General features: G+C 39.9%; 1 protein-coding gene across 6 annotated transcripts in view; it reads right to left on the bottom strand.

Annotated features, from left to right (window-relative positions):
* Positions 1–18,196, bottom strand: part of LINGO2 (leucine rich repeat and Ig domain containing 2) — a 1,158,257-nt gene that overhangs the window by 928,364 nt on the left and 211,697 nt on the right. For 3 of the 6 annotated variants that reach the window (XM_075209906.1, XM_075209933.1, XM_075209922.1), the window contains exon 2: positions 8,688–8,739. The gene's annotated coding sequence lies outside the window, so the exon portion shown is untranslated. The remainder of the gene's footprint in view (positions 1–8,687; positions 8,740–18,196) is intronic. The other 3 variants (XM_075209916.1, XM_075209949.1, XM_075209941.1) reach the window with 1 other exon arrangement.

The following is an 18,196-nucleotide window of genomic DNA, read 5'->3' as shown; positions in this document are numbered from 1 at the left end:
GGTCAGAGGCGGAGCGGAGTGGCCGGGTAGGTATGTACCTCAAGACAAGGTCAAAGATGTAAAGGGGAGAAGTGTTGGCAAGGGCTTTGTAAGTGAGTATAAAAAGCTTGAACTGAATTCTGAAACCGATAGGGAGCCAATGAAGGGATTTACGCAGAGGAGAAGCGGAAGAGGTGTGGTGAGAGAAGAAGATGAGCCTAGCCACAGCATTCTGTGTGGATTGAAGGTCAGAAGTGCAAGAGCGAGAAAGACCAGTGAGAAGGAGGTTGAAATAGTCGAGATGAGAAAGGAGTGAATGGACCAGGATTTTGGTTCCTTCCTGAGAGAGGAAGGGACAGATTTTCATAATGTTACGGAGGCAGAAGTGGCAGAATTTGGTGAGGGACTGGATATGTGGGGTAAAGCTGAGGGCTGAATCGAGGGTGACTCCAAGGCAGCGGGCTTGGGTGACAGGAGAAAGAGTGATGTTGTCAACCAAGAGGGAGATAGTGGGAGGGATAGCAACATTAGCATGAGGAAAGAGGATGAGTTCAGATTTGGAGATGTGACAAGCGCTGTGACATCCAGGTAGTTACAGCAGAGAGACAGATAGATACCTGGGTTAGGACAGCTGGAGAGAGGTCAGGGGAAGAAAGATAGATATGCATGTCAGTGTGCACCTAGCCTTAGCAGACAGCATTAAGCTATATAAATATTTATTTTTTTGCAAATGTGACCACTTGAATGAACTCTATGGGATAAAGCCATGTAATGAGAAAAAAAATGCTCTAATGGCTAAGACTTTAAAGTAATTCATCCCTCATAATTTCATGCTGTCTATTGTTAGGGTGGAACTTAGATTTTGGTACTGTGGGTGGCATGTTACCAACCAGATGCCCTTTGCGGCAAGTGGTTCCACAACACATATTGTATTTTTTATCTTCTGTTTATAAAAAGGATGCTCATTATTTCATGCATAGAACTAATTATAATTATAATTAATTATGAGGTGGCTTCCAGAGCTCAGCAATGGACTTTACTGAACATACATTTCCATCCTGTATTTGCAATAGTATCAGCAGCCAAAGTGGTTACTAGAGTGACAATGGAGTTATAGGGGGGAGATGTAGGGATGAAGGAGATATGAATGGACACAGAAGATATGAGGGATCAGTATATGGACACAGGGGAGATGAAGGGAAATTGGAGAGGAGGGTGAAACAGAACTAATAGCCTTGCCACATTTAGCACCTTTTTCATATTCTTTCACATTCATATTCATCTTTCCCATTCAATTCAGTAAAATCTTCCATATACCCACTTCTAAATTTCCGCTTTAAGCCCTGATCAGTGCTCGAGAGGGGCAGTAAGTTCCAGTAGGACATATCAGCACTTCTCCTCACTTTCTTAGAAACATATATACATAGCACCTACTGTTACAGCAGCTGCAGAAGCAGAGGGGGGAGTTCACTGAAATAGAGGAAGGGGGAGCAGTGAAATCAGGTTGGAGGTAGAGGGGGAGGGTCAAATGGTGATAACAAGTCCCTGAATCATGCAGCTTGGATGGGCACTATCACTACACAGCCCAGGAACAGTAAACTACTCTTTTATGATCCACAAGGGCTCATCTGATTTACTTTCATTCCCATGGCAACCGGACACCGATACAGCAGATAGGTAGCTACCCTGAAACTCCTGAAGGATTCCACTGAATGTTTAACCTCTGCCTAACATTCTCCTCTTATTCCAGATGCAAAATGTGATATCTCCAGTACTGCTGAGGTAATCAGTCTAGTATGACAGATTCTCTCCACTTCAGTAGTGCCTCAGGAATTCATATTTCAGTCAGAAAAACTTCTACCATTTCACAAGTCAGGGAGTGGGAAGTAAATAATTCAATATTACAGAAGTAATTATTTTCTTTCAATTGAGAATACATGCTACTTGGCCAATATACTGTGTGTGTATGTGATTTTCCACACTTTTGCTGCAGAGCCACTAATGGGATTATATTTGCAGTGAAATAATTTATACTTAGCACACATAAAAAGGTGGGTAAAATAATTACAAGCACATCTGACACAGAGCTAGCTTGTAAACATTGTATTGATAGCAAATATACTGCAAACTAAAGATCAGATTAAGACAGATGCAATAACACAGGTGTGTCAAAGGCAAACTGGTTAAGCCAAGCAAATTTATATATCTTCTACTTCTATATATAAAACAATATAATATACAATTTGCATATTTATAAATACTGTGCAACAATGCTTTGCTGCATAAATATATTTTGGACTTAGAAAACTAATAAGGGTGTTTATTTAAATATATTCATAGATATTTACTTCAAGTAAGGTTTAGGGGTATATTTACTAAACTGTGGGTTTGAATAAGTGGAGATGTTGCCTATAGCAACCAATCAAATTCTAGCTGTCATTTTGTAGAATGCACTAAATAAATGAAATCTAGAATCTGATTGGTTGCTATAGGCAACATCTCCACTTTTTCAAACCCGCAGTTTAGTAAATATACTCCTTAGTCTTTCTTAAAATATAACCTTCACTTACTCACAAAGGAAGCAAGTGGAGAGTGAGAGAGAGGGTAACCTGGGACGAAGATATAGGCAAATGGAGAGAGTGGACAGACAAAGGAAACAGATAGGGCAAGGAGAAGGGACACAAGGGAGACATTATGGTAAGATACAGGGGCACAAGAGATATGAGGGGAAAGGTAAGTACACAAAGAAGACATGAAAGAGAAATAGAAACATGAGACACATCAGGGAAAGCTGCAGTAACACAGGAGACATGATGGAGGGGTGAAGGGACACAGGAGAGATGCGGGAGCACTGGTTGGGTGGCCTGCCCTTTTTAATATGTTTTATATTATATTTTGTAGTGTTCAAAGGCATCTAAAATTAATTATATACTATCAAAATTCCTAAAGCTAAACATGACATTTTATATCGACTTAGACACATAGGGGCACTCCAACTTCCACACTTTCCTTCATACCATAACGCGGTGATGTTGGGAAGGATCCTGGAGTGCTCAAACGCTAATAGTGAGAAGCAGTGGATCGCTATTGAAGGATCATACCTTCCTTCCTCACCTCTATTTACTCCATGGTTAAGCAAACTACCTATCATCAGACACCCCATAAATGGTCCTGCCATTTTAGTATGGTCCAGACTTAGGATCCTTCCACACCTCTCCTCTATTATTTCACCACTGACCCCCTTATTTGATAATCCTCTTTTCCCTCTTGGGCGTACAAACTGGCCCCTTCAAGACATGGGTGCGTGCTGGGATTACACGTGTCGGCCAGCTGATAAATTCCACAGGTGTGTCCTCCTTTCTTGAAATCCAGGCCAAGTGGGAGCTTCCGGGATTGGAGATTTGGAGATTCCTCCAGATCAAGCACTTCCTGACCTCGGGATTACCTCGTAATGATATAACTAGAGCCCTCACAGCGTTTGAAACGTGGTGTCTAGCAGATGGCTGTTTTCCCCACCTGCTCTCCAAAATCTACAAACTACTTATAGAAAACCTTTTTAGCTCCTTACCCAAATTCACCACTGCTTGGCAGCAAGATCTGGGAGAGCAGATCCGTGAAGCAGACTGGTTAACCATTTTTGAGACCACACATGCTTGTTCTGCTAGTGTCTCTATAATAGAAACTCGTTACAAGGTTCTAACAAGACGGTATAGTTGCCCAGCCCAACTAGCAAACTTTTGCCAGGGTGTTTCTGACTCCTATGCATATCTGGTGGGAGTGTGAGATACTTAGACCTTTCTGGTCCAAGATCATGGAGGTCTCTGCTAAAATATTAGGAGATGTGGTTCCTGATAGTCTCGCCTTCTGGCTTCTCAACAAGATTTCCAGGTTTAAAAAAAAATTTACGTTATCTAATTTCAGCAGCGAAAGCAGTGATTCCAACCCATTGGAGATCTCCTAACCCCCCAACCATCCGGGAGTGGTTCCAGAGAATGGAGTTTTATAGAGTTATGGATGAGCTTTTACTCTCATCTGCTGATAAATTTACTGAATATTACTCCATTTGGAGCCCATGGCTCGAATTCCAGGACTCCGATAAATTTAATAATTTAAACCAGGGTTGTCCAACCCGCGGCCCGCGGGTCACATGCGGCCCAGCAAGCCTGTAAATGTGGCCCAGCAGGTATTTGGTTGTGGCAAGGGGGCAGCGCTGTTAATGGAAAAAAAAAAATCCTGCAAAAGAAAAGAAACCCTAACCCTAACCCTAACAGTGAATGTCGGGCGTGATGTCATCACGCCCAACATCCATTGCGGAGCGCAGCACAGAGGAGACACCCGCGCAAGAAGAACAATCAGCAGCACAGAATTGGAGAAAGGAAGAGAAGAGGACAGGAGAACAAGCCAATTAAAAGGTAAGTTAAGGGGGATTTTTTTTATTATTTCAAGAGACGCTGACAAGTGAATAAAAGTCACCTGGTCCTGGAGCATCATGGAGCTTATCTCCCTGCTACATACTTCTACTTGTATTACTAATGGGGCATTATATATTATTCTCTTTGGCCCATTATAAGTTGTTATCCCTTAACTAACATAGTGGTGTAATTATCAGAACAGGTAACAATTTGGGGTCACAGTGGTGTATATGTCAGGTACCGCAGGCCTGGTCAGGGCACCCTGATATTCAATGCCTGGCTTAAATGCACTTTATTGATATTGCATCGAAACAATACAAAAAGTGATTATAGTATAATAACTAGAGAGGATTTTTTTGAACAGGGCGATTGAAAGGTAAGTATAGGGGGATTTGAAAAAAAGTGATATATATATATATATATATATATATATATATCTATATATATTTATTTATTATTATTATTATTAATATTTATTTATAAGGCGCCACAAGGCGTCCGCAGCGCCGTACAGAGAATAAAAATTACAATACAATGGGAGACAGCATAGTACAGTAAACACAGCAACTCAGTTAGCTCAATGCACAGCTAGAGAGGGCGGGGAAGGGGGAGGGAGGATCCGCAATCGACGGGGCCCAAGAAGGAGGGCGTGGAAGACAGGGAGACCCCCAGGGGGGAGGAGGGAGCGAGAGTGGACGTGGGGTGGAGGACCCTCGAGGAGGAGGGCTAAGTAGCTGGAGAGCAGAGTTAGAAGTGGTGGAAACAGGAGGAGAGATGGCCCTGCTCAGAGGAGCGTACAATCTAAGGGGAGGGGTGGACAGACAGAGAGATGCAGGGGAGAGAGGGAGAGTAGGGGGACAGAGGCAGAAGATAAGGTAGGAAGTTAAGTGGGAGACAGAAAGGCTTTAAGAAAAAGGTGGGTTTTTAGGGCCCGTTTGAAACTGGACAGATTAGGGGAAGTGCTGATGGAGGGAGGGAGCTCGTTCCAGTGGAGGGGGGCAGCGCGGGCGAAGTCATGGATACGCGCGTGGGAGGAGGTTATAAGGGGGGGAAGAGAGGCGACGGTCAGAGGCAGAATGGAGATGGCGAAATGGAGCATGAATAGAGAGGAGGGTGGAGATGTAGGGCGCAGTGGAGTTGGTGAGGGCCTTGTAGGTGAGTGTGAGGAGCTTAAAGAGGATTCTGAAGGGGAATGGGAGCCAGTGAAGGGCTAGGTAGAGGGGGGAGACAAAAGAGGAGCGGCGAGAGAGGAAAATAAGCCTAGCTGCAGCGTTAAGGACGGATTGAAGGGGATCGAGTTGAGAGTGGGGGAGGCCAGTGAGGAGGAGGTTGCAGTAGTCCAGGCGGGAGATGATCAGAGAGTGGATAAGGCATTTGGTGGCATCTTGGGAGAGGAAGGGCCGGATGCGAGCAATGTTGCGCAGCTGGAAGTGGCAGGATTTAGCAAGGGAGAGGATGTGGGGGCCAAAGGAGAGAGAGGAGTCGAGGATGACACCAAGGCAGCGAAGTTGGGGGACAGGGGAGATAGAGATGTTGTCGACAGTGATGGACAGGTCAGAAGGGGATGGGGTATGAGAGGGAGGAAAAACTATGAGCTCAGTTTTGGCAAGGTTAAGTTTGAGGAATCGAGAGGACATCCAGAAGGAGATGGCAGAGAGGCAGGTGGACACCCTAGAGAAGAGGGAGGGAGAGAGATCAGGAGAGGAGAGGTATAGTTGAGTGTCGTCAGCGTAAAGGTGGTAGCTGAAGCCGAAGGAGCTGATGAGTTCACCCAGGGAGGAGGTGTATAGAGAGAAGAGTAAGGGTCCCAGAACAGAGCCCTGTGGGACCCCGACTGGAAGGGTGGATGGGGGGGAGAGAGACCCAGAGGTGGTGACAGAGAAGGATCGGTGAGTAAGGTAAGAGGTGAACCAGGACAGGACTGGGCCGGAGAGGCCGAAAGACTGGAGGGTGTGAAGGAGGAGGGGGTGGTCAACGGTGTCAAAGGCTGCAGAGAGGTCAAGGAGGATGAGAAGGGAGAAGTGGCTCCTGGCTTTAGCAGAGAGGAGGTCATTGGTGACTTTAGCCAGGGCAGTTTCAGTGGAGTGGAGGGGGCGGAAACCAGACTGGAGAGGATCAAGGAGGGAGTATTCAGAAAGGTAGGAGGTGAGACGGCTGCAGACGAGCCTCTCGAGAATTTTGGAAGCAAAAGGGAGAAGAGATATGGGGCGATAGTTCGAGAGAGAAGTGGGGTCGAGATTAGGTTTCTTAAGAATGGGGGATACGAGAGCATGTTTGAAGGAGGAGGGGAAGATGCCAGTGGAGAGGGAGAGATTAAAGAGGTGAGCGAGGTGGGAGCAGGTGGTGGGGGAAAGGGAGCGAAGAAGGTGGGAGGGGATGGGATCCAGGGGACAGGTAGTGGGGGGGAGGGTGAAATGAGAGAGTGGACTTCCTTGCCGATGGAGGGGAAGGTGGTTGGGGGGGGAGGACAGAAGAGTGGGAGGGGTGGAAGAGAGAGTGGAGGAGGAGATTTCAAGTCGGATGGCCTCGATTTTAGAGGAGAAGAAGGAGGCGAAATCGGAGGCAGTCAGGGAGGAGGGAGGGGGAGGAGGGGAGTGGGCTAGGAGAGTGCTGAAGGTGGCAAAGAGGTGGCGGGGGTTAGAGGACTGGGAAGAGATGAGGGATTTAAAGAAAGATTGTTTAGCGAGTTAGAGGGCAGAGCTGTAGGATGAAAGGATGAATTTAAAGTGGAGGAAGTCAGCCAGGGAGCGGGATTTTCTCCAGTGACGTTCGGCGGAACGGGAGCATTTTTGGAGGAAGCGGGTAAATTTGGAGTGCCAGGGTTGGGGTTTGGAGCAGCGAGGGTGGACGGAGTGGGCAGGGGCGACCGCATCCAGAGCGGAGGTGAGGGTGTGATTGTAGAGGGAGACCGCCTGGTTGGGGCAGGCCTGGGAGGAAAGGGGAGAAAGGAGGGTATCGAGAGAGGAGGACAGAGAGGCAGGGTCAAGAGCGTCGAGGTTGCGTATGGACAGAGTAGGTTTGGGCAGGGGGAGGGGAGCAGGAGAAGAGGAGAGAGAGAAGGAGAGGAGATGGTGGTCGGATAGAGGAAAGGGAGATATATATATATATATATATATATATATGTTAACTATGTTTTCAATTGTTTTTTGAATGATCAGCTATCGTTATTGTTAGTGTATCTTATGTGCGGCCCAAACCAACTCGTCGTCTTCCAATGTGGCCCAGGGAAACTCTTCTTGCTAGGACTTGAATTGTTTATTTACACAATCTGTACTAGGAAACATTGCCCCCCCCATACCTTCCCTTTCTTTATCCCCATCTCTGCCTTTTCCTTTTTCTCTTTTCCTTCTTCTTCTATTATAACATTTATTTGAATGTGTTATTATGGCATTTTGTATTAATGAGGTGGTTTTGTTACCCACTTACCTGTTCTCGTGAATCTTTGTTGAAACTGCCTTAAAAACTTCAATAAAAATAAATATTATATAAAATTCTAAAGCTTCTGGGAATTTTCAAATTCAAATTTCCGTACCAGCATTTCTATATTCCCACTTAAACCACTGACTGTCTTAGTAATGCATATGATCTTTTGTGAGAATTCAAATACACAATGAAGCTGTATGCAATGCTAAAATAATAAAAAACATACAAAGATCGAGTTGACTATACTTAGAAGAATGTTGCATTTGTAAAGGGCTTTGGAAAACCCTCTCCTCCTTTCCCTTTTCTTGAGGTTTGTACTGAAATTGCTCATACAGTATTATAATCACTGAAAGCATTAAACCAGGAAGTTAACATTACTGAATTTCAACAGAACAGAATTGTGCCATGGATGTACATGTGGAACAGATGTTATTGCAGTGAACAGTGCACTATGATGAAGGCTTAAGTAGAGAACCTGCAGTCATGTGACAGATTTCTGACTAGTTTAGTTGTGAATAACCCAAGATATTTAACTTAATTGCAAAAATATTCTAAGTCATAATGCTCCGGTCAGTGCAGAAAACTCTGCTCTCTTATAACATTATGTTCAATGCAACTGAATTCCTCTGTGACTTTAAAACCATTTAGCTAAGAGAGGTTATACTTTTGTAAATCTAGTTTACGTATTAACCTAGTATGACAAGGGTATTGTCAAGGGGTTTCATGCCTTTCAGTTATCCATGTTAAGCTTTTGAGCTAGCATATTTTTTACATACTGTATGTAAGTAATGTTGTGTTTGTTTATTTTTGTCATTAAAGTTTTAATAACATTGTAAAAAAAATCCTAAAACTCATTAATGCCAGAGTCCATACCTGCCTTATATCTTGGAATTTTTGAAGGAGATTGGTTTCAGACTTCATTTGCCTGTAAAGACAAGAACAAGCAAGTTTAAAGATACATTCAATATTAAATACTAACACTAGATAAATACCCAAATCATTAACATATTGCCACACATTGCATTCAATTGTCGACTGTTCTGAGCATGAAATCACGCATCAAAACAGAGAGGTGCTTTTTTTTACAAATAAATACAAGTTTTCTCTTTATTTCCATTCAGGAACTTACTCATTGCTGAATTAACGATACTGCCTAACTTACTATAGTTACAAGACTGCACTGTAATGCATCAAACCTTCTTAAAATTGTCAATTAATGGAAAAGAAGCTTGACTCCAAGTTCTATATTATTAGATCCATTGATTCAGCCTAAGGGGTGTATTTATCATAGATTAAAAAGTGTTATGGTCGGAGATAGGACTTCACCTATAGATCAAAATGTAACATCTGCTAATGATAAAATTATCCGCTTCCACCGAGATACTCTTCCCTATAGAAAGCATGCAAAGCAAGTATCCCTGCAACCCTTGGAATGGCGATAACAGAAGAAAATGAATGAAAAAAATGCTTTATTCTGTGAAGACAGGTGATCTTTTTTTACTACTTTGATAAGTGGTGATAAAAAAATTAGCCTCATTGCCAAATAATAAACAGACCCTATAATGCCAAACAACAAAATCTATTCACATAGACCAATTAGGATATCGTTAGTTGTTTGACCAAATGATCAAAGAATTTTGGTCCCAATATGTACAGTCTGAATATCTGTACGATCATCAACTAAGCATTTTTTCCATCCTGAAGGTTTAAAATTTGATCGCTTTTTTTTTGTTCTCAGCAATCATTGTTGGTTGCTGGAAGCTCACACAGTTTGGCATTATTTAGTATGTTTTTTATTTTCAATCTGGGCAAATTACTATTTTAGCAGAATTTATAATGGCAGTCAAAAGTGGACTCTCACTTGTCAAAGGCCATGACAATTTTTCTTCCCATTATTTGCACCTCCAGCCACTATGGTGTATAAACATGATAAATTATATATTATTAAGAGACAGCTTTTCAGAGATTGTGAGAGCGATAATCTCCTATGAGATTGAAATCTAGCGGTTGATTTCCTCATTTAATTATTGAACCCTAAAACACTATTAACAGCGGAATGCAAATTATGGTAATGTATTTATTTTTTCGCTTGATGTCCCTAATAAAGTCCAGAACAGGACATAAAAAACGTGTACTAATACATAGATATGGTTGGTGATTCTCTAAAATAAAGTAAAGATAAATAATTAAAAGAAAAATATAGAAAAAAAATGTGTAAAATGATATATATAACTATCTTTATTTGTATATGACAGATTTAGAAGAGATTAAAAAGATTACATAATCATATGGGGTGATGAAAACCAGTAAAATAAATTATATATATCTGGGTAAAACAATACACACCAAGACATTGCATATCTTTTCTAATTACATAATGCTCTCACAAGGCCTTATGCAGAAACAGACAGAATGATGCATGACATTATATTATCATGACCTTCCACTTGCAGAGAGCTCTACACCTCTTTATAAAGAGTGGGAGTTTAAAGAATGTGAACAGTTAGGATTTGTCAAGGACGTCAAACCTCCTACTTTTCTACATAACTGGAAAGTCTAAGTGCATAATAATGCAGATTTAGAAAACATAATGGACATGTATAAATTCCTCAGTTGTTAGAGTAAAGTCAATTTTCACCACACTGCAGAAACAAAAAACAAAAGCACTTTCATTAGAGTATATGCTGTGCTAGACTGTCATTACTAAAAATGGCCAAATTAGTCATTTTGTTTTCCAAAAAAGAAACAGAAAATATGACAATAGGAGACAAAAATGCTAGATACGTGTATTTATTACTTAGGGGGAGTTCTACTGAAGAGTGATTTTGAACAGAAGTTAAAATCACTCAACAGCACCATAAACAAAAAGTTAATGTATTATTCAAATTCTCCAATCTACCAAAAGTAAATTTATTTTACAATGCGGTTATTTTGAATCAATTTTACTATGCTTGTAAAAGATTGCTGCTTTTCCCTTTCATATGAATATACAGTGCATTTTCAATGGGCTCAGAAAGCCTATTCAAATGCATTGCCCATTGAAATGAAAGGGAAAATGCTCAGTCACCCACATACAATGTTCATTTATAAACATTTTATCAATTTACATACTACAGTGTATACTATTATATTTTCGCCTTGGAAAATATTTATTTGTTTCTAGTGTTTTTGGGAGACTTTCTCTCCCTCCCTATTCTTTTTCCTTATGGCAGCAGCATATCTCATATCCTATGTAGAGCTGCGCTGATAATTCTACTATTTGTTATTTACCCACAAACAATGCTTGTCATTGACTAAGCCAGTACTGACCTCCAGCACCCTTAATAACAATTTCATTAGTAACAAAGCAGTCAAATACTATTGTGGAACTGTTCAAGCATGTTGTGGCTGACAGGGCTTGCTGGCACTTGTAGTTTCAGATGCTAGCATGTCCAGTCAGTGGTTGACAGGGATTATAGTGATTTGTTGCTGTACAATAGTATATATTTGTTTTTACTTTTTTTTTAAAAAAAAATCAATGGAGAATTTCTGCACTCACTTAAATGCATTGTGCATTGAAATGAATAGGAAATGTTACTCATTTCACTGGTCTCCAAGTAATCTGTCTGAAAACAGTGAGATTGCCTTTGGAGATTTCCATTGTGATGTTGTAAATCCCTGTTTAGTAGATGCTTGGCTTCTGTATTTCACAATGTAAAAGTTCATTATTTCTGTGATTATGAGATAATAATGTTTTTGGAGATGTTAGAAAGTGAAAATGTACATGGCTATTTGCCTTTTCTAGATTCGATGAATTGCAAATCTTCATGTACAGTATATCTGTAAAAGCGTGTAAATTTGATTAAAATTCACCATTAGTATATCTCAACCTAAACTTAGATTTGATTGGAGCATATATTAATTTGACATCTGGTTCATAATATGTAAACATAAGTTATAGTAATCTACATATAAACAGCAAAAGCTAATAAAATTATTTTGGTATAATTTTTCAACTGTGCTAAGACGTTACCTCCCACATGCTTTGTCAATCTTGTACCCTTCACGGTTGACAATTTTGAAGTTTTATTAGTGATGCGTACATATCACTGTGTCAATATTATAAACTACGTACTGTCAGTTAGCAATACCCTTACGAAAGGTAAATATGCTACCTGTATTCAAAGTATAACTTTAATTGTAGTTAAGTTCAACTGAATATCGACAACAGTTTGAAAATGACCAGGATGGGACAGTAATGTTGCAATATGATAGTAATCTTAAGAAAGATGATGAGGCTGAAGATTGACTCTTGTCCCATGCTCAAAAGGGTCAAATGAGGATCAAAAGTTATCACCAAGCAATACGTTGAATTCTTACATAGGTAAAAAGGGCAAATCTTGTGTGCTTCTTACAAAGCAGCCTACAATGTATTTTCATATGTTAGATCATGGCCCTTTGATCTCGACTGTCTGTCTAAATGTTATACACTTGATCTTTGCCATATAATCTATGTGGCTTTAAAGAAGTTCCAAACCAACAATATTCACATAGCAATGGCAATTGGCCTTTTACATAAGCATGGCTTTCTTTAATTGGGATCTTGGGGATCCTTGTCCGTGCTTGTTTGCAAGGTTGTAGGTGATGGAGAACTAGCAGCCATGGCACTGTCTGCAATTGCATTACAGTTTCCTTCACAGTATAGAACAGAATGAGGAAGTTGTACCTCTCAGATACTTTTAGTTTGGGCGTATTCTGCTTTTTAATGCTTATGCTGAATGGAAGTTGCATATAGTTGTATGACTGTTTCAACTTCAGCATTACTGCTTGATACCATTTTGCAAAGTTTTTGAGGCTTTGGTTCCAGAATCTATAAGCACAAATTGCACACAATTTCAAGTTGTAGTAGGATAAGCATGCAACTCCATGACTATTCTTTATTTCATTACCACTGGCACTAGCATTTCTTTTTATTTGTTGTTATAACTTCATAATCAGTGACTGATAACTGGGCTCAGACACTGCTATGTACATTGTACAAATGTTATGCTTTTGCTGCTCTGCTGTCTCAGAATCCAATCCAGATTCTGCTGTATGCCAAAGTTGTTATGTTTCTGTGTGCTGGGGGTTTTTAAGCAATTATAATCACCTTGCTTTCTGAGCTGCTAATGGGGATTTCATATTGCAGCTGATTTATCAGTTCTTGCAAGACACACTATGGCTCACTGTCTAGCAGCTGATCAGCCAAAAACTTTCTGCTCATATGATTTCTACCCAGAAGCTGATCAGTCGAACTTCCTTCTTGCATGATTTCTACCCAGCAGCTGAGTAGCCAATACCTACATTAATACACTCATTGCCATTATTGCCTTGCTGATTTTAGGCTTACCTAGGCTAATTCCTGTACCTTAGTTGTATATTGATTGATATATCTACTGCTTCTGAATTCAGTGTGTTTGACCTTGGCTACATTTACTGGACCTTGCTGTTGGATATCTGACAGCCCTTGAACTTTCTGCCTGTTTGTTGACCTCATGTACCTCTCTTGCCCTCTGACCCAACCTGCCAGTTGACTATTCTATATTGTGTACTTTCAGTCTTGTTTTGTCTATGTTTGGCTCCACAGCTTTGATTTTCCCTGATTCCACCTCACTCATGGCTGTTAACAACTATACACTACTGGGATCAAGTCTAAGGAGCATATGAATACCAGTGAACAGTGTGGTTCCGGGATTATCAGTCACTGATTATGAAGTTATAACAACAAATAAAAAGAAATGCTAGTGCCAGTGGTAATGAAATAAAGAATAGTCATGGAGTTGCATGCTTATCCTACTACAACTTGAAATTGTGTGCAATTTGTGCTTATAGATTCTGGAACCAAAGCCTCAAAAACTTTGCAAAATGGTATCAAGCAGTGATGCTGAAGTTGAAACAGTCATACAACTATATGCAACTTCCATTCAGCATAAGCATTAAAAAGCAGAATACGCCCAAACTAAAAGTATCTGAGAGGTACAACTTCCTCATTCTGTTCTATACTGTGAAGGAAACTGTAATGCAATTGCAGACAGTGCCATGGCTGCTAGTTCTCCATCACCTACAACCTTGCAAACAAGCACGGACAAGGATCCCCAAGATCCCAATTAAAGAAAGCCATGCTTATGTAAAAGGCCAATTGCCATTGCTATGTGAATATTGTTGGTTTGGAACTTCTTTAAAGCCACATAGATTATATGGCAAAGATCAAGTGTATAACATTTAGACAGACAGTCGAGATCAAAGGGCCATGATCTAACATATGAAAATACATTGTAGGCTGCTTTGTAAGAAGCACACAAGATTTGGCAGTTCCACAAAATATGAATGAAAATGTTATCTGTATAACTAGCGTTTTGTCCTTGTTTATGGTGATGAGGATGATGATGATGTGCATGTTTATCATTCTGCATCTGATAACAATTATAGAGTGCAAGCTGAGTTCTCAGATAATGTAACTTAATTTTTATATTAATTTCATATATATTCTAAAAGCTTCCAAGGCTATGGCTGCCAACCATTACTGCTAGAAGTATTAGTCATATTGTGAAAGTACAGCAGGACAAATCCTTGAGCATTCTCCATGAACACTTATTTACAGCACTGTTCCTGAATCTGCACATAAAAAAATTATGCCTTTCAGGATTGTTGAATCTGTTTACTTTAAGGAATTGAAAGCTTATGTACAACTGAGATGACAAGTAGTTAAGTGCTATTATTCTTCAAGTAATAATGATGTTGTTAACAACATAGAGTGGTTACTATTTCAATATATTTGAGTTTGGGTTCATGCCACAAAAGATATATGGTGGAGTAAGAATGACCCGTGAGTATGACCAAAATCAACTGTAGTAAAAATGTCAGAAACAAGGATGAGACACGTAGAATCGGCTATACATGGCTTTCACCTGCAGCAAATGTTAGAGACAGGGATGAGAAAACCCTAGCACCAGCTACACATGACTTTCAACTTTAGTAGTCCCCTTTCCCAAAGAGTTCGATATGCTAACCGATACTCAGTTGCCACCAGGACTTAACATGTGGTAGTAGGGGCATATACCAGTTATGACACCAGAAATATTTAAGACTTTTGCAGATAGGAAAAATTAGTATAGCTATGCAACCTATTACTATGCAAAATCTTTAATGTAAATTATAGCAGAGGAGATAAACTAGGAGAGAAAATATATTTAATATCCAGCTACAAAAATGGTTATTTACTGTTAGAACAGTGAAACTCTGCAATTTGGTCCTACAATGATTGGTGGTATCAGCTGACACTGTAGACAAAATCAAGAAGGAAATGGACATAGCAAAATATGACTTAGAGGGCTACTAACTTAAAACGATAAAAATTACACATGTTAGTATGTTGGTTTGGTGAATCTGACTGCCAGTATGGAGTCAAGAAGGATCGTTTCCTTTGGGTCAATAGCCTCAAATCTTCATTTGGGGCTATTGCCTGTTTTTTTTTAAGGATGAAGGGTTGAACTCCATAGACATGTCCTTTTCAACCTACACAGCTATGTAACTGTAACTATGTAACTATGTACGTATATATAATGCATTCACATATAATGGATAATGGCACACCAATTGCCTGACATCTAGTTTTACCAAGCCTGCTGTGATCACAATAGCAAAAAACTAGGGGAAAATAGTTTAATCTAAATGAGGATGAGAAACCCTTTAAGAAAGTTAAGTGGTTCTCAAACTATACCTCAATACCTCAAGTACTTTCCAAGAAGGTATTGCAATAGAAAAAGTTTGCCTTTCACTAATCATAGTAAAAATGGAAAGTGGCAATTGGTGCATTAAAAGCTATAGCTCCTACTTATTTGGCCAACAATTCATAGCCATCAATGCCTTATCTTGTAATATATTGTTGTAAACGGTGTCTTTTTCCCTTCAATTGGATTTATATTTTTTTTATAATTATTAACCTTGAAATATTTACAGTTTCTCATGTGTGAAAATGTCACTTCACGCTTGCACTCAACCTCTCCCCTGTGTTTCCACTTGAACACATGTAGATTATGAATATCCTTAAATCTCAATCCTTCTTTGCCTGATCTTGAGTCATTGGATTTCCATTTATGTTAACTGGATTATTTATAATCCAATGGCCTCTTTTCTTTAATTGCATTTCCTTTACATTTATTTATTGACAGTACTTGTTCAATCTCTTCAGTATTAATCACCTAAATTAATGAGAAGATTACATACACGTAGATTATTATGTACAGCAAAGTATAGATACGTAACAACTTGTATCTTTAAGGAAAAATATATCCCAATCATATATAAATTAATTGACATTTTTATCTGTAAATTTGAAAAAACTGAAAACAACAGGTATTTATCATTTCACACAATACAGGATAGTGGCAGTTCAATGGTCCAGCGAATGCTTTGTTAAAATTGCTGAAGTGACTGAGCAGATATTCAAGGTAGAGTGGTTGCTAGGAAACATGATAACGTCATTATGATGTCAGTGGGATACTTTTAGATGTGGGCTGCCTAGATCAGATCTCCACAGTACCAACACTGTTAGATCTAGTATTATATATATATAATTGTAGCTTACTAGATGTAAGGGTATCAGTGTGTAGGGGAGATCCACCAGCCCTCCCCCCACAGTAAGGAAATACATAAGTGTCACATACTCATAGAAATAAGCGTGAGTGTCAAACAGAATGTTGGTTACCGCAAAACTTCATAGATGGTACTATCCCCCACCAATACTTGTTCTAGCTCTGGCACTATCCACATTATCCACACTCGTATATCCACCTTAAGGATGTGCACGTGGTTAATTTGTGTCCACCTGGAAATATAGCATCAGGATAAAAAAAACAATGAAAACCAAGAAGTATGCATTTGTCCCTGGACCCTATAATAAAGTGAAACTTTGTAAGAAATATACATATCTGGCATCCCTATATTCAGTAGGACTTACAGTTTGGTAAGTGCTATTTGCCTAAAAGTTAATTATGTTACTTGGGGAAGAATCTTGGAAGCTTTCACCCTTTGTGTTTTCTTGATAATATCTATAAAATAAATGCATAATCTTCTGTGCTACCTAAAGGAAGCTTTATCTATCATGAAAAACACAGTATAAAATGTATTTATGAGGACCAATATAGGAAAAAAGACATTTTCGTTGGTACAGGCACAACACCAAATTGTGAAAATTGGTATGGTCATGAAAGGGGAGGTTCTGTGGGGTGCGTTCAGTCATGGAGTGGATATAGTGATGTCTTCCACTCAAGTACAAGATTGAATACATTAAAATAATATATGTGCTACTTGCATGAATGTGCTTAGTTTATAATTAGTACACAAACAGCTTTGACATTGAAAATCCTGTTCACTGAAACCTTTAGACGAGTCAGTAAAAATTACCCTCTCCACACATAGAAAATGCTTTATTCTTATGTTTAAATAGACAGTCACTTATTTATTGTTGTAATGTTAATCTTAGTGTAAAACAGTATATAACAGACAACATAAGTGTCAGAGAGTATGAGTGTCACACCTCTTGTGATGTGAAATGTAATTGTAATACCTAAAGGCATGGTGAAAGAGGTGGATGGACCTGAGTGTTAAAAAGTATGTGGGTAAGGGTTCCCAGGGCTGCACACAATTGTGTGCGTGGGCATAAGATGAGAGGCATTACATACTCAATTATTGAGTTTCAAGTGGGGACTCAGTTGAATGAGTGAACAAGATGGCCAGCCTGCGACAGTCAGGTATGATCAAGCCTTGATTTAAGCATGCCCCAGAACCAACAGATAAAGAGTGATAACAGCCCAAGAGTTGAGACAGAGATCTTAAGGAGAGAACCACAGTGTGAAGTTGGAGGAGAAGGACAGCATCGGCATATCAATTCAGTTTGGGAGGTTGAGTATCCTTACCCTCTGTACATGATTTACCTGCATCATCGGGGCAGCCATGGCAGAGATAAGGGACAGCCATAGGCTGTGAGCAAGTGAGCCTAGAGTCACAGTGTAGAAGGGAAGAAAGGAGTTAAAGAGTTAGCTCATGAGTCAAGAGAGACACAGCACTGCAATCTGTGAGATGAACAGGAGTTTAAAACTGTTGTGTGTTGCAATAAGACAACCAGTACAGATATGTGAAGGGTTTCAACTATATACTAGTTTGACAAAAAGGGCAATTTTCCACAGACCATTAAGGCAGAGACTAATAATGTCTCTGGTAGTCTGCCAGCTTATGCTGCAGTTAGGGTTATGTCTCCACACTTCTCTACCCCCAAATCACAGGTTCACAGGTGGAGCACATGGGTGTAATTAATTAATGGTTCAGCTAGTTAGTGCTGGGGAGGAAGCATAAATAGCTGGATT

This window comes from Mixophyes fleayi, chromosome 1 (genome assembly GCF_038048845.1).
Source record: "Mixophyes fleayi isolate aMixFle1 chromosome 1, aMixFle1.hap1, whole genome shotgun sequence".
NCBI classification, from domain to species: Eukaryota; Metazoa; Chordata; class Amphibia; order Anura; family Limnodynastidae; genus Mixophyes; species Mixophyes fleayi.
The sequence above is the reverse complement of the archived record's forward strand: the minus strand, read 5'-3'. Positions and strand labels throughout refer to the sequence as shown.